The 21,791-nt window shown below is 45.0% G+C and overlaps 1 protein-coding gene and 1 long non-coding RNA gene across 3 annotated transcripts in view; one reads left to right on the top strand and one right to left on the bottom strand.

The window, feature by feature from the left end:
* The window catches only part of MKLN1 (muskelin 1), a 343,250-nt gene extending 325,329 nt beyond the window's left edge, over nucleotides 1-17,921 (bottom strand). The window contains exon 1 of one of the 2 annotated variants that reach the window (XM_004382685.1): nucleotides 17,814-17,921. The gene's annotated coding sequence lies outside the window, so the exon portion shown is untranslated. The remainder of the gene's footprint in view (nucleotides 1-17,813) is intronic. The other variant, XM_023737113.1, reaches the window with a different exon arrangement.
* A 1,762-nt stretch (nucleotides 17,922-19,683) lies between these two features.
* The window catches only part of LOC111821681 (uncharacterized), a 51,451-nt gene continuing 49,343 nt past the window's right edge, over nucleotides 19,684-21,791 (top strand). The window contains exon 1 of the long non-coding RNA XR_002825023.1: nucleotides 19,684-20,258. This is a non-coding gene — a long non-coding RNA (uncharacterized LOC111821681). The remainder of the gene's footprint in view (nucleotides 20,259-21,791) is intronic.

Raw genomic sequence — 21,791 nt, 5'->3', positions numbered from 1 at the left:
GTTAATATGACTATTATTCAAATTTACACACCAACCACTAAGGCCAAAGGTGAAGATTGAAGATTTTTACAAACTCCTGCAGTCTGAAATTGATCAAACATGCAATCAAGATGCATTGATAATTACTGGCATTGGAATATGAAAGTTAGAGACAAAGAAGAAGGATTGGTAGTTGGAAAATACTGCCTTAGTGATAGAAATAATGCCAGAGATCACATGACAGAATTCTGTAAGACCAACGACTTCTTCATTGTAAATACCTTTTTTCAACAACATTAATGGTATCTATACACAGGGACCTTGCCAGACAGAATACACAGTAAACAAATTTGTGTATTTGTGGAAAGAGAGGATGGAGAAGCTCAATATCATCAGTCAGAACAAGGCCAGGGACCAGCTGTGGAACAGACGATCCACTGCTCATATGCAAGTTCAAGTCGAAGTTGAAGAAAATCAGAACAAGCCCATGAGAGCCAAAGTATGATCTTGAGTATATTCCACCTGAATTTAGAGACCATCTCAAGAATTGAACACTAATTGAACATTGAACATTAATGACCAAAGACCAGATGATTTATGAGATGGCATCAAAGACATCATACATGAAGAAAGCAAAAGGTCATTAAAAAGACAGGAAAGAAAGAAAAGACCAAAATGGATGTCAGAAGAGACTCTGAAACTTGCTCTTGAATAAGTATGGTAGCTAAAACGAAAGGAAGAAATGAAGTCAAAGAGCTGAACAGGAGATTTCAAAGGGTGGCTCAAGAAAACGAAGTAAAGTACTATAAGAAACGTGCAAAGACCTGGAGTTAGAAAAACAAAAGGGAAGAACACATTAGGCATTTCACAAGCTGAAAGAACTGAAGAAAAACATTTAAGCCTCGAGTTGCAATAGTGAAGGAGTCTATGGGCAAAAAATTGAACAACACAGGAAGCATCAAAAGAACATGGAAGGAATATACAGTCACTGTACCAAAAAGAACTGATCGATGTTCAACCATTTCAGTAATGATCAAGAATATGATCAAGAATCAATGGTACTAAAGGAAGAGGTCCAAGCTGCACTGAAGGTATTAGCGAAAAACAAGGCTCCAGGAATTGACAGAATACCAACTGAGATGTTTCAACAAACAGATGCAGTGCTGGAGGCACTCACTCATCTATGCCAAGAAATTTGGAAAATAGCTACCTGGTCAACTAACTGGAAGAGCCCATATTTGTACCCATTCCAAAGAAAGGAGATCCAACAGAATACAGAAATTATCGAATAATATCATTCATGTCACACACAAGTAAAATTCTGCTGAAGATCATTCAAAAGCTGTTGCAGCAGTACATCAACAGGGAACTGCCAGAAATTCAAGCCAGATTCAGAAGAGGGCATTCAACAAGGGATATCATTGCCGATGTCAGATGGATCCTGGCTGAAAGCAGAGAATATGAGAAAGATGTTTACCTGTGTTTATTGACTATGCAAAGGCATTTTACTGTGTGGATCATAACAAATTATGGATAACACTATGAAGAGTGGGAATTCCAGAACACTTAATTGTGCTCATGAGGAACCTGTATGTAGACCCAGAGGCAGTCATTCAAACAGAACAAGGGATACTGTGTGGTCTAAAGTCAAGAAAGGTGTGCGTCAGGGTTGTATTCTTATTCAACCCGTATGCTGAGCAAATAATCAGAGAAGCTGGACTATATGAAGAAGAACGGGGCATCAGAATTGGAGGAAGACTCATTAACAACCTGCACTATGCAGATGACACAATTTTGCTTGCTGCAAGTGAAGAGGACTTGAAGCACTTGCTGATGAAGATCAAAGACCACAGCCTTTAGTATGGATTACACCTCAACATAAGGAAAACAAAAATCCTCACAACTGGACCAATAAGCAACATCATGATAAATGGAGAAACTATTGAATTTGTCAAGGATTTCACTTTGCTTGGATCTACAATCAACACCCAAATCTGCTGCAAAAGACCTCTTTAAAGTGTTAAAAAGCAAAGATGTCACTTTAAGGACTAAGTGTTTTCAAGCCGTGGTGCTTTCAATTGCCTCATATGCATGTGAAAGCTGGACAATGAATAAGGAAGACCAAAGAAGAATTGATGCCTTTGTTGGCGAAGAATGTGGAATATACCATAGGCTGTCAGAAGAACGAAAAAGTCTGTCTTGAAAGTACAGCCAGAATGCTCACTAAAAGCGAGGATGACATACATCATCTCACATACTTTGAACATGTTATCAGGAGGCACCAGTCCCTGGAGAAGGACATCATGCTTGCTAAAGCAGTGGGTCAGCGAAAAAGAGGAAGACCCTCAACGAGATGGACTGACACAGTATCTGCAACAATGGGCTCAAGCATAACAACGATTGTGAGGATGGTACAGGACCAGATTGTGTTTTGTTCTGTTGTACGTGGGGTTGTTATGAGTCAGAACCGACCTGACGGCACCTAACAACAACATGAAAAGGCTGCAGTGATGGCTATTCTTATTCTCAGTGGCAGAATTCTTGCTTTCCATATGGGAGACCTGGGCTCAATTTCCAGTCAATGCATCTTATATGCAGCCACATGTCTGTCAGGGAGCCTTGTGTGTTGCTATGATGCTGAACAGATTTCAGTGGAGTTTCCAGGCTAAGACAGAGTAGGAAGAAAGACCTGGAGATTCACTTCCAAAAATCAACCAATGAAAACCCTATGGATCACAATAGTCCGATCCCATCGTGCATGGAGTCACCATGAGTTGGGACTCGATCCTATGGCAGCTACCAACAACAACATTCTAAGATCCAAGAGTTGAAGTAATGGTCTGACACAGTTATTTCAGGCCCTAAATCAATGAGAAAGCAAGCTGCTTGACTTGGTTAGTTGAAACATTTTTATGAAGTGTAGTCAGTCCAGGACACCTCTGTTCTCAAAAATGTGCACTGTGACTGAACTGAATGGCTTAACTGTCTTCAGTTTGTGATTTCCAGCCCAGAGAGGAGACAAAGAACAGCGGTGAACATCACGGATAAATACAAGATTTCTACCTTGCACACAGACAGGCTAAGCTGCACAGACAGAGTTTTTTGTTTTTTTTGGTTTTTTTTCATGTCACTCAAGTCAGTAATCATTTACCCACTGGCTATGGCTTAAGGCAGAGTTTTCATCTAATCTTCATTTAAAGGGGTTGGAAAGGAAAAACTAAACAATAATACCTCATTTGTGTATCATGCTTGTCTTTCAAAGAAGACATCATAATCGATTTTACAGTATCTAATTTAGTTTAACACTTTTAGAATGTAAATACTAGTAAGGGCTATTATCATTTTACAAATTATGCATGAAAGACATCGAGGCGTGTGGGAACGAAATAGTTGGTTCCACGTAACTTTCGTTTTGGAGGCGGCATAGCTGGTTTGCTTTCACTTGTTTTTACAGTCAAGCAGTGCTTCAGATAAACATGTTTATTAGGGTGTGTCCTGCCTTTAAATTTTAAAATGAAAAATATCTTGCTTAAAAGAAATAACAAAGACCAAAATGTTCATGTGTCCTGGTGATCAAATCTCTCCCACAATGTTAGATCAAAACTAATCAATGCCTACTACCCAACTCTGTTTGAATCAGCACAGTTACCATAATCTTGTGCCACACCCATTAGAGGTCAATTATGTGTATCACTACTCCCTTCAAATGCATTATGTGGGAAGGATCTTGCCATCTTGACCGGATATGGAAAGTGCCATTACGTGCACATTTCTCACCTTCCATATGGGAGACCCAGTTTTGATTCCCAGCCAATGCACCTCATGCGCAGCTACCACCCGTCTGTCAGTGGAGGCTTGTGTGTTGCTATAATGCTGAACAGGTTTCAGTGGAGCTTCCAGACTAAGACAGACTAGGAAGAAAAGCTTGGTTATCTACTTCCAAAACTCAGCCAATGAAAACTGTTTGGATCACAATGGTCCAATCCACAACCAACCAGGAGGATGGCGCAGGGCCAGGCAGCATTTCATTATGCTGTACATGGGGTCACCATGAGTTGGGGGCCGACTCAGAGGCAGCCAACAACAATAACAAGAACACATCTGCATAAAGTCAGTGACTAGGGTAGCTTTTTCCTGATCTATTCATGTAGTCACTCACTCATTCATTCACACACTCAAGCATTCATTCATGCATCCATCCAACAAGTATTCACTGTGTGCCCAAAATGTACAAGTATGGTTCTAGATACAAAGGTTAAGAATAGGAATAAGACAAAACCACTGACTTTAAGAAACTCTCAGTCCAGTGAGGGAGCCAGATGAGTAGATAATTGCAATTCAGAGGTGGAGATGAGCTACACACGAAAGTAGTTTGAGGAGCAGAGAGAGGGTTATCTGTCTCTGTCTGAGAGGGTGAGGAAGGTCTCCTAGAGAAGGTGCTGGTGGAGCTGAGCATGCCAGGAAGAAGGGAACTTGCGTATTCCAGGCGGAGGGAACAGCATGTGCCAAGGCATAGACAACTAAGACCACATGGTGCACTGGGGGACTACAGGAAACACGGTATGGCAGGAGGTTCTTCAAATATTCTACGGCTCATTCTAGTTCCCAGTCCAGGTCCTGGACATCACCGTAAATGATTCTATAAAGGGTAACGTATAGTCCCTGAGTTATCTGCCCTCAGTCGTGTAAGTAAAAACACATTCTACGTTGAATCTGTACCAAAGTGCCTTTTGAAGCTCTATTTGCAGAATATTACATAGGGAAGAGCACAAAATCAAAGCTTGAGTCTGGTCTACCCCAGGTTTGCATTCTCCATATTTCATTACTGGTATTCTCCAAGGGGTGACAGGTAAGAAGATCCTACCTGTTCATCAAATATTGGTGATCACTTAGCCCATTTCCATTACTATTTCAATATAAAAGTTTTATATAGAAACACTTCCAAATGCAGCCTTTTCAAATACACCATATTGGATGGGTCGTGTTTTGTCTGTTCATCCCTTCCCAACTCTTCAGACATCGTGCTGCCCAGCCTCCAAAAGAATAATAACCAGCCTTATATGCTTCTTAGCAGCAACCTCACACACTAGTAGGAGGTGTGTGGAAATCATCTCTGGAAATCCTAAACCCAGGTCCCTGTAGAGATGGCTTTTCCCTGAAGCTCCTGCGAAGTCCTGCATGGAGGCTTTTATGAGCTGGGACCAGAAGTAGATATAATGCAACTACATCTGAACTCATACAGAACTTTTCCTGGACCGACCCTATTGCCTCAATAATTCTACTCTGAATTTCCTTGTTACTTAAGAAAAGCCGTACACCACAAAATCCCATCCCTGTTTCTATTTAGGAATTTTTCAGAGACTCTGAGAGTTCAAAAGAATTTATGTTGGTTCCTGACCAATCATGGAATCTCCTCGGAGACATCATTTCTTTTCATCCAAATCCTTCTCCATTCAACAAACATCTACTTCTTCATCTCTGAATATCTCTTGGAACCAATCCAATCAGCCTTTTGCCCCCATTGCTCCACTAAAAAGACATCTGTGAAGATCACAATGACCTCTACGTTGTCAAATCCAATGGCCAATTTTGGTCCTCATCTTGCTCACCCTTTCAGCCACTGGGCACCGACGATCACTCCCTTCTTGAATCACTTCCTTCACTTGGTTTCTACCACACCACACCACACTGACTTTCCTCCTACCTCATTGTTTGTTCCTCTGTCTCTTTTGCTGGGTCTTTCCCAGTCTCTGAATGTTGTAGTCCCCTTGGGCTGATCCTCCACAATCACCCATCCAGTCCGTTGCTTTAAGTACCATATCTCTCGCCCTGATGTGTCCCATGAACTCCTTACTTGGAAGTCGAAGAGGGTTTCTTTCCCCAGAAGTGCAAAAGTTTGGGCTGGGCACTGAAGGGTGAGATGAGTTGGCCAGAGGGAGAAACATGGGATTTTATCTAGAGGAACAATATGAAAAAAGGCACAAAGGCAAAAAACTGTGTTCAAAGAAAAGAGAGAAGTCTGGTGGGGGCTGGAGATGACTGGTAATATACGTTGTAGCCATATTGTAGCTATATTGATTCACAGCTAAGGAACTTGGACTTGTATCCTGAAGACAATAAATAATTATCAAAGGTTTTGAAATAGAGGCGCGATGTGATCATTCATATTAAAAATAAATAAATAAAACTTAATGTCCGGATGAAGGCTGAGCTAGAGTAAGAGGAGACTGGAGCCAGGAAGGCCAATTAGAAGGTACTATAATAGTCAAGGAAACCGTGGTGGCATAGTGGTTAAGAGTTCGGCTGCTAACCAAAAGGTTGGCACTCCTTGGAAACCCTAGGTAGCAGTTCTACTCTGTCTAACAGGGTCACTATGAGTCAGAATCGACTCGACAGCAAAGGTTTTTTTTTTTTTGTAATCGTCAAAGAAAGGGATTAAGGTCAGAATCACCATAGCAGCAGAGGGATGAACGTAGTGACAAATCCAAGGGAGATTTAGAAGGAGCACTGAGGACATAATTAGTGGTTGGATAGAGGCTTAGGAGTAGGCAGGAGAGGCCAAGGTTGAATGAAACGTAGCTCAACATTAAGCTAAATGAGGGAAGACAGCAAGTGTGGAGAGGATGATGAGGAGCACAGTTAAGTTTGCAGTGATTGGAGGATGCCCAGTCTGTGGCTCAGGAAAGAGGTTTGGACTGGACAGGCTCAAAGTCAATGCTCTTCGGTAGCTGTGTCATCCAAATGGATGGAGTATCCAGGGGACCACAGAGAGAAGAATGCAAAACAGAGTCCCGAGGAGGAGGAGCCAGAGGAGGAGCCTGGAAAGGAGCAGGCAGAGGGGTAGGATGAGGACCGGGAGAGGGAGTTCTGCCAGCCAAGAGAGAAGAGACCTTGAAAGAGGAAACGACCAGCAGTTCTCCACGGAGGGTAGGATGTGTGATAAGACTGGTAATCAGAAGGTCTGAGGAGCACATTTTCTAGAGAGACAGAAGTTACACTGGAAAGGACTGAGAAGACTCCTTCTTGGAGTCTGGCTGTGAAGACAGCAGGTAGTGGCTGGGATGTGAAGTTGAGCAAGGTGCAGAGTTTTTTGTTTTTTGTTTTTTTTTTAAACCGGAAGGAGTCTTGACTATGAGAGGTTGCCCTCTAGCTTCTGCTCAAACATCTTTCGGGAGCTTACAACCCCACAAGACAACCTCTGTGCTTTTTTGTTTTGTTTTTATTATTATAAATATATAGATAACACAACATTTGCCAATTCAACATTTTTCACGTGTACAATTTAGTGAGACCAATTACATCAGTCATGTTGTGCAACCATCACCAATATCCGTTGCCAAATTTTCCATCACCATAAACAGAAACTCAGTGCTTTCTAAACAATGCTCTCTTGGGCTTTTGAACAGCAACATACATCTAGTTCAGTTAAACACTTATTTGTCAAATGCCTGCTATGTCTGAAGCCTTGGGCTTGGCATCTCAGTGCCTAAAATGATGCATAAGGCACAGTCATGTCTCGGTGGTTCACTTTACTGTCAAAATCTCCGCCCTCCGACCACAGCTCTCTATCCTCTGGAGCTACACACAATAGAAGAAGAATATCTTCCATACAGCAGCCCTTCATCTAATTGCAGGTAGTTTTCACCTACCTCCTGGGTTTTCCCGTTTGTTTAACTTTTGTGAAATTATCCCATCTTTATGTACGTGTGTACTTGGTTACCAGCTGACTGTTCCCCTCTGGACATCTATAGCCTAGTCTATCAAAGTCCCTTTTAAAACGGGACACTCAGAATGAATGGGGATGCTCCCCATCTGGTGTAAGCAGGGCACACACCAGTAGGCATGCTCCTCCCTTTTCCAGGACACGGTCCTTCCGTCCATGCCACCTGAGACGGCATGAGTGTTCAGACAGTGACACTGCTGACTCACGTTGCTTCGCAATCAACCCAAATCCTGACATCTTTTGCACCTGAGATGTTGATAAACCAGGTCTCCCAAATCTTATATTTAGATAATTGACTTTTTAAAGACAATTGCAGGATTTTACATTTGTTTTCTCACTAAGTATTATATATTTACATTTGATTTTCATTTGGCAAGCTTTCCAATACCTTTCTGAAGTCTGATTCTCTTTCGTTGTTTTTTTTTTTAAATTTCTCTACAACTCTCCTTGGTAGTAAAAAGAGCAAGGGCTTAGGAGTTGGCCAGATCTAGATTCTAATTCTGGCTTTGTTATGTAGCTCAGTGACCTTGGACGAGTCATACGATCTCTCTGAGTCTCAATTTGCTTATCAGTGAAAATCGGATAATCATATCTACGTTGCAAAGTTATTCTGAGGCTTAAATGAGGGCAGTACAATACCTAACATGAGTGCTCAATAAATATTAATATTCTTGTCTTCCTTCTCTCAGCTTTGTATCCTTAGCAGAAACATGTCTTAGAAGTCATTGCTCAGAACAGGAGCCCAAGACCAAAAGAAGACACTTCAGTACAATAGTTAAGCACAGGGGCTCTGAAACCAGACTTACCTACTCACTAGCTGTCTAATCAGAAGCAAGTTCGTTAACTGTCCTGAGCCTTGGTTTTCTCATCTGCAAAACGGGGATGATAATAGTGCCTGTTTCTCCAACTTTTAGGGAAGATAAAGTGAGATGATGGGAAGCACATTTGCACAGACCTTGCACATAATCAGTACTCAGTAAGTGGAGCCCTGGTGGTGCAATGTTAAGAGCTCAGGCTGTTAACCGAAAGATCAGCACTTCGAATCTACCAGCCGCTCCTTGGAAACCCTATGGGGCAGTTCTACTCTGTCCTATAGGGTCGCTATGAGTCAGAATCAACTCAACGGCAATGGGTTTTCTTTTTTTTTTTTCCAAGTGGTAAGTATTATTATCACCACTTAGAAACCTCCAGGTAAACAGTGTTCTATTGACCCCTATTTTGGGGTATACTTATTTCATCTACTGCTACTGTACTAATATCTGTCCCATGTTCCATTATATTGTCTGCCAGGATCCCATGAAAACTCCTATCCAATACCATATATTACAAATAAACCTCTCATCTTCCATCCGAATCATTTTATTTACAGAAGAAACCCACTAGCTATAGGATCGTGGGCAGATATTTGATATCTCTGTGTTGTAAAAATAATAATTCTACCAACCCCAGAGGTCTGGGATGGGGATTGCATGACATAAAGATATGGGGATAAAGAAATGAGAGTCGTTTCAAAGTACTTGGTTTGACCCCACCTCCTCTGTGACACACAGAGACTTGGCTTCTGTGGGCTGGCAACCGGCTCTTGTTACGCCCTCTGGGCTTTGACCCCAGTTTTCCTGTCTTGTCTCAGTCCTGCCTCTGGTACTGGCTGCCCTTCTATCTTGCAGTAGTACTCATCCATTCTCCTCTGCTCCCTCCAGGGGACAAGACATTCTGAACGTGGCCTCTAAACTGTTTTCTGACTCTTTCTTACCTCTTGGGGACCGCTGGCAGCACTGCTGGAATACCCGGGTGGCACAAATGGCTGAGCACTCAGCTGCTAACTGGAAGTTTGGTGGTTCAGATCCACCCAGAGGTGCCTTGGAAGAAAGGCCTGGAGATCTACTTCCGAAAAATTAGCCATTGAAAACCCTATGGTGCACAATTCTACTCGGAAACGTATGGTGTCGCCATGAGTTGGAGTCGACCAGATGGTGCATGGTTTGGTTTCCTGGTTTGTCAGCGCCGTCAGTCTCAGGACACGGAGAGGACCCCTCAGTGGCTGAGTGCAGTTGATACCGGCAGAGATAAGTGGATAAAATTCCACATTTCCTCTATTCTAAGACCAATTTATCGCATGATGCACCACCCCATAATGATTGCTTTTAGAGCCCTCTCCAAAGCCACTGCCACATTAAACGTGTCTACTGAAGATATGTTCTGAATTTAGAAATACTAAAAATGTGGAAAACATATGTACCTTAGAATCTAGAATATGCTATATAGTTGAATGATCCTTTTTTTTTTTCAGTTAACTATTAACATTAGGCAGTCTGTCCCATTCAGTAGCAGTATCCCCTCTTCGTTTTTATTCTTACTATAAACATGAGCAAAAACAAACAAAAAAATGTTTGTCTTGATGCTTCTTCCTAGTCCCCAGTTACCTGTGGGCTTCAGCCCATCCTGCATTATTCTCACAGGCCTCTGCCTCTTTAGGATGAGGATTTGTTGTTGTTGTAGTGTGCCGTCAAGCGGATTTTTGACTCACAGTGACCCTATACGATGAGTAGAAGCGCTCCATAAGGTTTTCTAGGCTGTCATCTTTATGGGAGCAGATTGCCAAGTCTTTCTCCCGTGGAGCTGCTGGGTGGGTTTGAACTGCCAACATTCCGGTTAGCAGCCAAGTGCTTAACCATTGTGCCACCAAGGCTCCTTGCTATATACCCATAAACCTTTTTGTTAGATACTTTTTGTGCAAGTCTTTTAAAAATCTGAGCTTGTCAGAACACTTCTTGAGCAATCACATTTTTTTAGATGCTCCTTCTTTATTGAAATCATTGATGACATGAATTTAAATTTGAAGATCACTTTATTCCTCTTTAGCTAGAGTTCCAAGTTCCAGAGTCTCATGCCCATATTTCCTCTTAGCTTGCTCAAATCTATTTTGTGTCAGGCTAGTGAGTGCAGAATTGCCTGCTGTGGCTATTACAAATTCAAGGGTGCCACGGTCACTTATTTTAAGCTGTCTATCACTTCCACTTCACCAGCACATTCTTCTTCATTGGTTAGAATTAAGCGTAGCATAGTACCTCTTCAATAAGCAATTGGTTTACATTTAAGCCATGGCAACTTTATTTGATGCTCAGCTTTCAGCAGAACGAGATTGTCAGTAGATGTCGGAGAAGTTGAAGTTCTCCATTACCCCTACATTGTGCCCCTGTGCCAATCACTTTGTCATTTGTATTGGGGAAGCATTACCGATGTTGCCATAACAGGATCACAAGGCATGCTAGAGCTAGCTGACAACACAGCCAGCGGAGAGGGAGAGGAGCCAAGCCTGGGGATGGGGGGGACCCCCAGGTCATGGGCTGTAAGTACAGATGCTGGTCTGGATCAGGGCTGCAGGGCTGTGTAGGATCTAGTGTCTCACAGCAAGTTGAAGTTCAGGAAGCCATCTGTCCTGCAGTCCAGCCTGACCGCTGCAGCAGGTATCCATGGAGGGTGAGGCCCACGTGTGTCATGGTTGAAGGGATCAAGCCAGGGTGTGGGCAGCAGAGTACAGCTCTCTGGGAAGGGGACTGGTCAGAGCTGGGCTAAACAAGATACCAGAATCATGGTAAAGTAGGCCAGGGTTCAGAGCAGGGTCCAAATTGAGAGGGAGACTGGGATACAAGGCAGGATGACCAAAGACTGGAGGTGTGGAGGTCAAGGTGGAAGCCCCAGGTTGGGAAAATAGGGGTGGGAGGTGTGATAGGGGTCTACAGGTGTCCGAGGCTCACAACTTGCCTGACTGGAAGGAAGCAAGATGGTGGGGCTGACTCTATCATACACGTTCCCCCGTCCCAACTGGCTTAACTGATTTATTGGGGAGGCTGGGGAGCTAGAACTACAGGTGGAGCTCCCTTAGACAACCCAGCAGCTAGCTGTTAGAGAAGACGAAGGCCACCCGACTTGCCAGGTGCCTGACCGCATATTCCTGTGATCATGTCACTTCTGCTTTTATTTTCACCCAGATGTTCCCTCAGGCTTGTAGGTTTCCATACGTGTACAGATCTTCTTGACTTACAGGGCTACTCCTTTTTGATCGTGTGTTTCTTTTGAACAAATTATATACCTTCATAGAGCCATAATACAACAGCAGCTACCACTGACTGATCGCTTACTACGTGCTAGCTGATTTACATATCTGATCTTACTCGAATTTCCACAACCTCCTTGAGAAATAGGTTTCATTCTCCCCATTTCAAAAGGAGGAAACCAAACCGTATATGGTTTATGTAACAGCCCAAAGTCACACAGCTGGGATGCAAAAGAGCTCGGATTTAAAAGTTCGTTCTGTCTGACTACCTATTTGTTGCTTTAAGTAACTGCGTTATACTGTAATACGTCTGAACAACTCTCCCTGGAACCTATTAGACACTCGATTTTTCATCTACCCATTTATCTAACTACCTATCAATAATTTATCTATCTAAACTCTTTTATCTCTAACTAGAAGAAAAGTCAGCAACAGGGGCATAACTCCAGAACACCCAGCACTGCACCAAGTAAGAAGTGGAGCATTAACAAGTACAGTAAAACCTGCGAAAGCCAGAACCTGTGCAAGGCGGAAACCTGTCAGAGAAGGAAAACTCAAATAGTCCCCACTAAAAGGAGTGACAGAAAGGTGGTGAGACTGCACCCTGTCAAAGGCGGAAAACGTTCGAGACCCAGAAAAGCCAGGCAGTCCCGTCGAGTTCTAGCTCTCCCAGGCTTCACTGTACTTACTGAATGAATCAATGCAGTTTACAAATGGGATTAGAACTAAGATGTCCTCTCTTGGTTTGGATGTTTACAAAGTCAAGTGATAAGAATTATTCAGTTTGCTTTATAAAAGTACTATATTCGTGCACACGGACATTACAAGGAACAAAGGGGCAAAGTAGTTAAGTGAATACTGAACTGAGGGGACAGACTTTATTCCCAGGTAAATCAAATGTGTCTACACGTTCAAATAAACATGAGACGTTAAACTAAAGAAAATGAGAATATATGAAACAGTTTATTTTCTTCAGAAATCTAAATCTGAAAGTGTTTCTCATGAAATGACTTTCATATTTGTTTAAATCAGGGTTGCCAAGTAGTCCCCGTGGGCCAAATCTGGCCCAACCCTTGTTTTTGGACAGCCTGTGAGCTAAGAATGGTTTTCATGTTTTTAAATGGTTGGGAAAAAAAATCAAAGGAAGAATGATACTTTGTGACACGTGAAAATTATACAAAATTCAAATGTCAGTGTTGATTAATAGAGTTTTACTGGAACACATCCACGCTCCTCTGTTCCGGTGTTACCTACGGCTACTTTTGTACTATGATGGCAGGGTTGAGCAGTTACGGCAAAGACCCTATGGCCCACGAAGCTAAAATATTTCCTTTCTGGACCTTTACAGAAAAAGCTTACTGACTCCTGGTCTAAATAATAATACAGCACACCGTAACGTTTTAAATATTGTTTAAACCGTATCTATTACTTTAGTTTCTAACTCAAGGACACCGAACCAAAGAATCATGGCATCTCTCTTGCTATGGAGAGGTTAGAATTTAACCTGACATGCTTCCACATTCTCAGAACAAAGTCAGAATCTTTTCTCCTTGGATAACCTCTACTGTCCCTCCTGACAGCAGCAACACCTTTCTGCGGAAACAGCAACAAACTGAGAAGCTGGTGGTTTCTCTAAGAGGCTATGAGTCTCTTTCTGCCAAAAGACATCTTTCCCTCTGATGGATGGGACAGTGGGGCTAGGCCTTCCTTATGAGCGCATACAGTGTACTACAGAGCTTTACTGCCACCGAAATGGATCCTCCAGACTCCATCAACTGATTCGGGGTGGGATGATGGAATCAGAGAGACGAGGAAGAGCGAATTGCTCTTTTTGTCATCACCGGGGACCTGAATAAAGACAAAAATGACTCAGAATGACCAGAGACAGGTGAATATTGTTTATCAAATGTTTTCAGGAGGCACTTCACATTGCAACAACATGGTACAGTGAGCACTCCATATGTTCGCTCAGGAGTAAAAGAAAGGGAACAGAATATCCTTTTTCCTAAGATCAAGTTTGGTTTGCAGTAAAGTTCAAGTTTGGTTTGCAGTAAAGTTCAAGAGAATCTGTTTTATTTAATTTTTGAGACTCGTGGATAAATTCTATTGTCTTTCTGTGTCTCAGTCTCTTTGTCTCCGTATCTACCTAATTTAACAGAAGTTTACTGATCATTTATGATGGGTGAGGCACAGGGTAAGACCTGGGATAGAAAAACAAAAAGAACAATTATGCCTCCTCATAAGGAGTTTAGGCTTTATGAGGGAAACAAGTTCTAATGATCTTCCTTGACTGTTAAGCAGCATTTGACGTAACTTGATCCTCCTTAAGATACTCCTTTCTTGGTTTCCTTATGGTCTCCTGGCTTTATTTCTCTAGTTTCTGATTCTCAGTCTCCACTGCTAACTCTTTCTTTTCTATCTAGGCTCTAAATGATCTGAGTTTAGTCCTAGGCTGGCTTTTTTTCAATTCTGTCTACCTCCCTAGGCAATCTTTTCTCCTTCTGATCTGATAAATCCAGTTACAGCAGCTCCTCTGAGCTTCAGATCTTCATATACAAGTCCACAGTGACCATCTCCACGTATTCACCACTTTCGACCTTCCCCTGCAATTCTGCTCTGCTCTTGACTCCTCCATCTCAGTAACTGCCACCTCTGCTCATGCATCTGATCGTGGCAGAAATCTCAAGTCAACCCTGACATTACCTCTCTCCTAACTCACCATTTCCATTCAATCATCCAGTTCTTTAAAATGACTTGACTGTGACCATTTCTCATCATGTGCTCTGTCCAGGCAACCACCATCTTTCATCTTTTACCCTTCCAGCTGGTCTCTCCATATCTGTTCTTGCCCTACTCTATTTTATCTTCTCATAGACATTGTTGTTCAGACCAAAAAAAAAAAAAAGTTAATAGTCTTTAAAAAAAAAACACAATGTTAGCAAAATACACGGTGTTCTTATTTTTTTTACCTAATAATGTATCATGAAGACCTTTTCACATAAGTACACCTAGAACAGCCTCTCTCTTTTTAACAGCTGCCCACTATTCAATTGTATGACTGAACCATAATTTATTTAACCACCTTTCTATTGATTGCCACATAGGCTGTTCTCAGTCCTTAACGTCTAAGAACAATGCTTCAGTGAAGATCCTAGAAGAGTCATCCTTCAATATATATGTTAGTACATATATTGGATAAATATATAGAAGAGAAATTGCTAGATCAGATTCTTTGTACATGTAAGACTTTGATAAATATTGCCAGATTGCTCTCCACAGAGGTTGTACCAACGCTCACTCCCTCTGACAGTGTAAGAAAGTGTCTGCTTCCCAGTCTGATGAACAAAGTATGTTATTAAACTTTTTGATTTTTGTCAACCTGATATGTAAAAAAAATCTCACTGTAGTTGTAATCTGCATATTTCTTGTTATGAGAAAGGATGAGCATTTTTTTTATATGCTTAAGATCCTATACAGCCTTAGCCTCACAGATCAGGAATTGAACTACTCTCTTCCCAATACGTTCATTTTCCTTCCCTCGTTGCCCTTCAGTCCATCTCATCAACCAGAATTGTCTCTGTTTCCTCTACTGCCATCCACTTCTCAACCCACTGCAACCTGGTTACTGTCCCCATTACCCCAATAAACTTCTTGCCAAACACAACTATGACTTCCTTGTTGCAAAATCTTTCTTTCCCTACCTCTTAAATGTCAGTATTTTCATAGGGTTCCATAGTTGAGTCCTCTTCTCTTTTACTCTATACCTTCTCTCTTGAGGATTTTATCTATTTCCATGGACCATCACTTACTCTGATAACTCTAGCACAGATGTCTCTTGTCTGGCAACTAACTGACATTAAACATGGTATATCAACAGCAAATTATTTCCCATTATCATTTCCCCCAAGAACTCCATGACTAGGTTATTAAAGTTCCAGTGTTAAAATCTAACATTGCAAAATCCAGCTAAGATTGGAAATTTTATGTAGTGAGTTCAATGTTATCACAGAATTTTGTAACAGGCAGGGACCTCAGAGATCCTTTAGTCCAGTACTTGCATTTAACTTTCCATGAGTAAACTGACACGGGAAGACCCATAATGGCTCCCCAAGGTCATCCAATCTATCGGAGAAGTCGGAGCAAAGTTCCTGACTTTCAATGGGCTGGTCTTTCCTCAATGCCATATACATGATTTCCAAGGGTTTTCTTTTCCATCTAAACAAATTACTTACATCAGAACCTACCTACCTATTTGCACTGTGCTTATCTTTATATTGCCTTTGTGACATCCTTGTTATAAACAGGAAGGAATTAGGAACAAAGCAGGAATGTCTTGTCCAGGCACATAGAAGAACTGGGAAAAGAGACACTTAGTACAGCCTTGTAGTCACACTCTGTTCTCTGAGTGCCACAATGCTAACCCAAGCTTATTTGTCCTCCCTGGGCCTGGATTCCAGTCAATTCTATGGCTTATTTAGTCTAAATGATCGCCCCAGCCTCAGTGCGTATTTTCTGTGCTTCATTTCAGAAATACCATACTTAAATCTACTCTCTACTTGAGTTTGTTTTAGTTCTCATGCTGAGGAATGAAGATTCTGGGGAAAAGAAATAAAGGTGATGAAAATTTTCGAGGCTTTACCATTTCAAGAATAGTTTTCTCAAATGGCAACTGGCAGTCTACTTTATTCTTCAAATTATTATGTTTTCCATGGAAATTAAATTTCATTGGAATAATTTGTTTTCATGGCAAGCACAAATTTCCTTCCAACAGGATCCGTTTGATAATATTTTACCAGCTAGTGCTACGAGACTAAATATAAACCAGTTTTGAGAAGCAGGAAGTGAACCTGACTGGTCCCATCTGAGTGTCCCTGGCAGTGACGCAGATCCAAAAATCAAATTAGGGAAACAAGACACCTGGGTTTGAGATGATGGATAGTAATCCAGAATGCTATAGCATAAGCGAGAACGCCGTTAACCAAATGCCATTCACGGTAATAACACCCTGGGCAGGTTGATTTCCACGGACACACAGAGCGATTAGAAAGCAGGATGCTTGAGTTCCCTAGCAACAGCATGTGCTTTTGAGATAGGCATTATTAGCCTTTGGGTTAATCCCTCCAGCCCCTTACTTCTGAATGTATGGTTGACATTAAAAAATGATGTTTTAGAAAGTGCTTAGAAATTTCCAGGAGCGAACAGGAAAGAAATTAAAAAAAAGTTGTCCCCCGAGAATTGCATTCAGGTGAAAGAAGTAACGTTCCTCTGTGCCCAGCCTGTCTCTATAGCCACTGCTCTCAGCTGTTTCCGAATCCCCTGGGCTAAAGGGCAAAGGAGGGGAAATTGCTGGAGGGGAAGGCAGTCTCCTCACTCAACACTGAGCAGTATGGCAACGTCTCTGAGAACCACAGCTCTGAAAGAAGGGGTGCAGGGTGGGGTGGGCAGTGTGGGGATGCTCATGGTGGGGGCCAATGGGAGGGAATATAACGGTTTTCTCTCTTTAAACCAAAGTATCCTGGTCTAAGGGGCTTGGAGGAGGGAGGTGGTGAGGGGAGAGGAGCTGTTTTTCCTATTGATTGTTTAATTGCACCAGAGGCTGTCCATCCGAGGCCAGTGGCCAAGAGCATTACCGTCGTGGCTAAAGTGAGGTTGGGCAGGCTTCCCATCCCCTTCTCTAGTTTTAAACAACACAACCCAGAAAGCGCAGCAGGCTGCGAGTCTACGGTGCGTGTCTGCTTTGGCTATTCAGCTGTACCCTACAGCGCCAGGGCTGATGGGATGCTGTTTCTCAAACCCTGAATCATTGCCTCGAGCTGTGTCCTGGGTTCGGGATGCACAACCCCGCCCTCCGTACAGCCTGGGTCAAATGCCGGCTGCATTCTAACAGCAATTTCTGCTGCGTTTGGCTGGTCATCTTTCTAAAGGCCTGGGTCCCTTTCAGCTGGGCACTGGGCTCCTTCGGTCGGGCCGGGTGCCTCTTGGCTCTCCCTGCCTCCCCACCTAGTCCTCTGCGCGCTCCCTTCCCCAGGCGACCCCCTGCGCCGCCCCACTTACCATGGGTCCACGGGGAGGGCCCAGGGTGCGGAGCCCTCCCTGCTCCCGGGCGGCTCTGGGGGAGCTCGGTGTTCGCCTCGAGCCCTGCGCTCCCGGAGAGATCGGGTTCCTCCCCTCCTCCCCTCCACTCCGGCCGCCGCCGCCGCCGCCGCCTTCTTGCATGACACAGCAGAACCGCAGCTGCTGCATCGAGTCCCAGCCGTCCGCCCAGGCAGCGCCGCGCCCGGGACGCGGGAGGGCGGGGGCGAGGCAGGGGCCAGGGCCGGGGCTCTCGGGCCCCCTCTGCACCACACACGCCTTTCCCAGCTGGGGACAAAATAAGGCTAAGGCTGGCCAGGCCGACATTTGAGGAATACTGGCGCTTGGCGGCAGAAGGGATGGGGTGAAAAAAAGGGTGTAAAGGAGACCCCAGTGGGAGCAGTCCGCTTCAGGTAAAGAAAGGTAAGAAGAGGGCCAGAAGTCAAGGGTCCGGCTGCGAAGATGAAAGAAGGCCAAAAAGCGGTAAGGGGGTAGAGTTGCTGAGAAGGGAGGTAGAGGCCCAGTTGGGAAACGGTGGGTGGGTGGCCAGAGAGGGAGGCCTGGGAGGCAGTCCTCGGGAAGCCTGAGCTAAGCACCCAGGAAGAAAAGGCGCTAAGGTAGGAGGCAAAGGCAGACTGGAGGGAAAGGGGGCAAGAATGAGGCATTAGCTAGGAAAGTAAAAAAATAGGGGGCATCTTCTGGAATTAGCAGGGAGGTAGTGGATGGGGATCTTTCACCACGGTGAGTGAAGTGGAGAGAGAGACAGAGCTTGAAGGAGAAGCCAGAAAAAGGGTGATCTGGCATCCCACTCTCCAGTTTCCTTCAAAGTGTTCCATCATTCCGCCAATCCAAACAGGGAGTTTTCCTTATAAAATGGAAAAGCATGAGCTGAAACATAAAAATAGCTATCTAGCTTAGATCTAGAGGATAAAAATCTCCATGGTCCATAAAAACTTTCTTTTAAGGCAGAGATTTGGGGTTTAAGGTGCAAGCCCATAGAGGCTGTGATTCCAGAATATTGAGAGCACTCAAAACCGATAGCATGGTTTCCACACATCACTGGACTTTATTCAAAGTGGTTAAGTCTTTCAAAGAGTTAAACGCTTCAGTTAAACGCTAGAAATTACAAAATTATTGGACCAAAATGTCATAAAATGTATATGCTTCTGTATATGTATGTACATATATATTTCCAGTGCTTAACATGTACAATATGATTAACGGAAAAACGTGTTTTTCTGATTATTTCCCACCCAACACTAGGCATTTTACAGCAGACCAGCTTCTTCTCACCATCTGAAAGAATGTGGTCAGAAAAGTAACACAAACACCACCACTTTGGTTTTCTCTGTGCCTTCCAGGTCCTATCTTCGTACCTCACTTCCTGACACAAACAAGTTTTTACTGTTGTCAGCAACAAAGCCCTAATATACCTGCGGAAGAGAAAAAACTGCATTACATTTTGCCTCCTGCAAGGATCCTCAACAGTTACCAGAGGAATGTAATTCCAGAAAGCTTTACAGCTGGTGGCGATGATAATTATGTATCAAACGCCTGATTCTATTTCTGTTATTGTTTTGTCATTTCTTTTCTACCCAAGATCTGATTGAACTTGCAGAGAGGGACGAATTCGGTTTTCCTTTTTTCCTTGGTGAAATTTAATCAGAGCCGATAGAAAACTCCTTGCTGTTGGGGAAAATAAAGTAGGAGCCACGAAATGTCATTTTAACAGCGTGGGTTCTGTGACTGTAGGGAAGGCTTTAAGGACGCTCCTTCTGCTCAGCTTCCTATGTCATGAGCAGAGGCGACACGCACGCAAAGACGCCGCAGCTCCCGGATGCTGTTGCTCCCTTATCTCGGCTGCAGCGCCAGAAGCCCCTCCGGGAGGCTGCGAGGGACTCTCGGTGGGTGGCGGTACAGCCGCCGCGGCCGCCAGTCTTCTGCTGTTGTTGCTGCTGCAGTCACGTGGGAGCCCCTTTAAGTTTCCATAGAGAGGCCTCTCCGGTGTCACATGATGGACATGATATAATGAAACAACACTGTGGAGAGGAAAGCATTAGGGGAGCCCACGGCTACAAAAACAAGTGAGTGAGAGGAGGTGGGAGGAAGAGAAACTACGCCACCTCCCCTGCGCCGAGCTGCTCGCAGCCGCCTGCGATGGGGAGTGGGCGACGCTGGGGGCAGGGACAGGGGGTCTTCGCCCCTTGCTGAGGGACCCCGCCGCCAATCGCAGAGAGGACAACTTTTAGCCGGCAGCCTCAGCGACCACTGCACCTGTCTCGAGTCTCCATCGCTCCTAGTGACAATCAAAGGGAAATCCTAGAAGACTATGCTCCACAAATCAACATGCGCATCATTTTCCCCCTGCGTCTCGCTCTGGAGGGAGGAAGGGGACCAGGACCCACGCAGCGTGCGTTCAGTCGGAAGGTAAGTCATCGGTGGTGGGGCAGCTGGCCTGGCAGGACTTCGGGTGGGAATTTTGTTCTCTGGGGAAGCTCTAGAAAGGTGAAAAGGCGTTCCTGCATCCTGGTCAGGCGGCTGGGTTGGATTGGAAACCTGAATTATTTTCATCCTGGACTCTGTTCTTTCCTCTTCGCCTGCCTCGCGCGCCCATCCTCCGGCTCCCGGGGTCCCCTCGCCTCCCCCGGCAGAGTCTGCGGTTCCTGGCGACAGTGTTCGGAGCCCGTGGAGGGAGGTAGGATTGGCTGCGCGCAGAAGCACTGCCGAGGCTCTTTCGCCATGTTTGCGTTGCTAAGAGCACTTTTTCCCCTTTTAGGTGGCTTGATGCCACATGGCTCCTAGGGAGCCGCTGCCGGGCTGAGAGCGTGTTTTTTTCAATGTCCGCATTCCAGCTAATGTTGCGCAGATAAAATTCAAACTTGAGGTAAACAGACGAGGAGGAGGAGGGAGGGAGGAGGACTGTTTCCATTTGGAGATCCCACCTCTTCGTGCCGTGGAGACCGACCTCCTGAACCTGGAGACAACTCTGTCCCGGCACCCGCGGACCCCACCTTTGTTGTCAATAAAAACAGGGGCGGGGGGCAAGCTCATCAAGGACGCAGTGGCTTGAGTCTCCGAGAGAAAGCCACTCCCTCGCACTCAGGCTTTTGGACATCTCCGTGGGGTCGCCGCGAGGGACGAGGGACGCCTGCGTGTCCCTCCGGGAGCACACCCGGGTGGGGCGAGACAGCCCGTACCCTCGGGCCACCTCGGGACTTTAAGAAGCCCGACAGGACTGTCCCCGCTCCACCCCCGGCGCGGGGTCCCCAGCTGTCTGGAGGGCAGGTGACCTAGCAGGTGTGAGGGGGCAGCTCTGGTTTTAAGTCTGTTGCGTTTGGTCCACCAGCGTGGGAAGTCTCTAAAGCGAGGGGCTGGATAGAGCAGCGTTGTCTGTTTTGGGGGCACATTAGGGAGAAAACCGGCACGTTACCCACCCCCTTCCCCTTACATATGGTCTCTGCTCGAAGTCCGGCCGGCGGGTGCGTGGGGTTGTGGGAGGGGAGGGGAGGCTCGTCATGTGGAGACAGTGGCTTCTGACAGCTTGTGGCCACCCCCCACCGTGCGGGAGCTGTGGGCTGGGTGGCTGGGAAGGGTGACGTCCGAGGCGGGTGGGGACAGGCGTGGGGTCCCTGAGGCGGGGGCTGCAGCGGTGCTTGCCGGTCTGGAGTGCTGTGTCAGGGCGGCCGCGGAAGCCGTATGGCAGATATGGATGGGGTAGTTTATCAAGTTTTGGGGATTGGTTTTCAAGTTACTTGCGCAGCGAGGGCGATGGCTCGACGAGAGGGGCGCGCAAGACCCCGGCCCGTGGCGACCCACCTCCCCCGCAGGGCCGCCGTTCTCGGAGCCTCTCCCGGGAGACCCTGTCCGGGCGGGGTCTCCGGCCAGGAGCGAGAACACGGGCGGGGCCTGGCGGTAAACAGGGTGGCGCCCTCTGCCCTCCGCCCCCGTCCTGCGGGGCGC

This window comes from Trichechus manatus, unplaced genomic scaffold, assembly GCF_000243295.1.
Source record: "Trichechus manatus latirostris isolate Lorelei unplaced genomic scaffold, TriManLat1.0 scaffold00097, whole genome shotgun sequence".
Classification (NCBI taxonomy): domain Eukaryota; kingdom Metazoa; phylum Chordata; class Mammalia; order Sirenia; family Trichechidae; genus Trichechus; species Trichechus manatus.
This window is presented reverse-complemented; position numbering and strand designations above follow the sequence as displayed.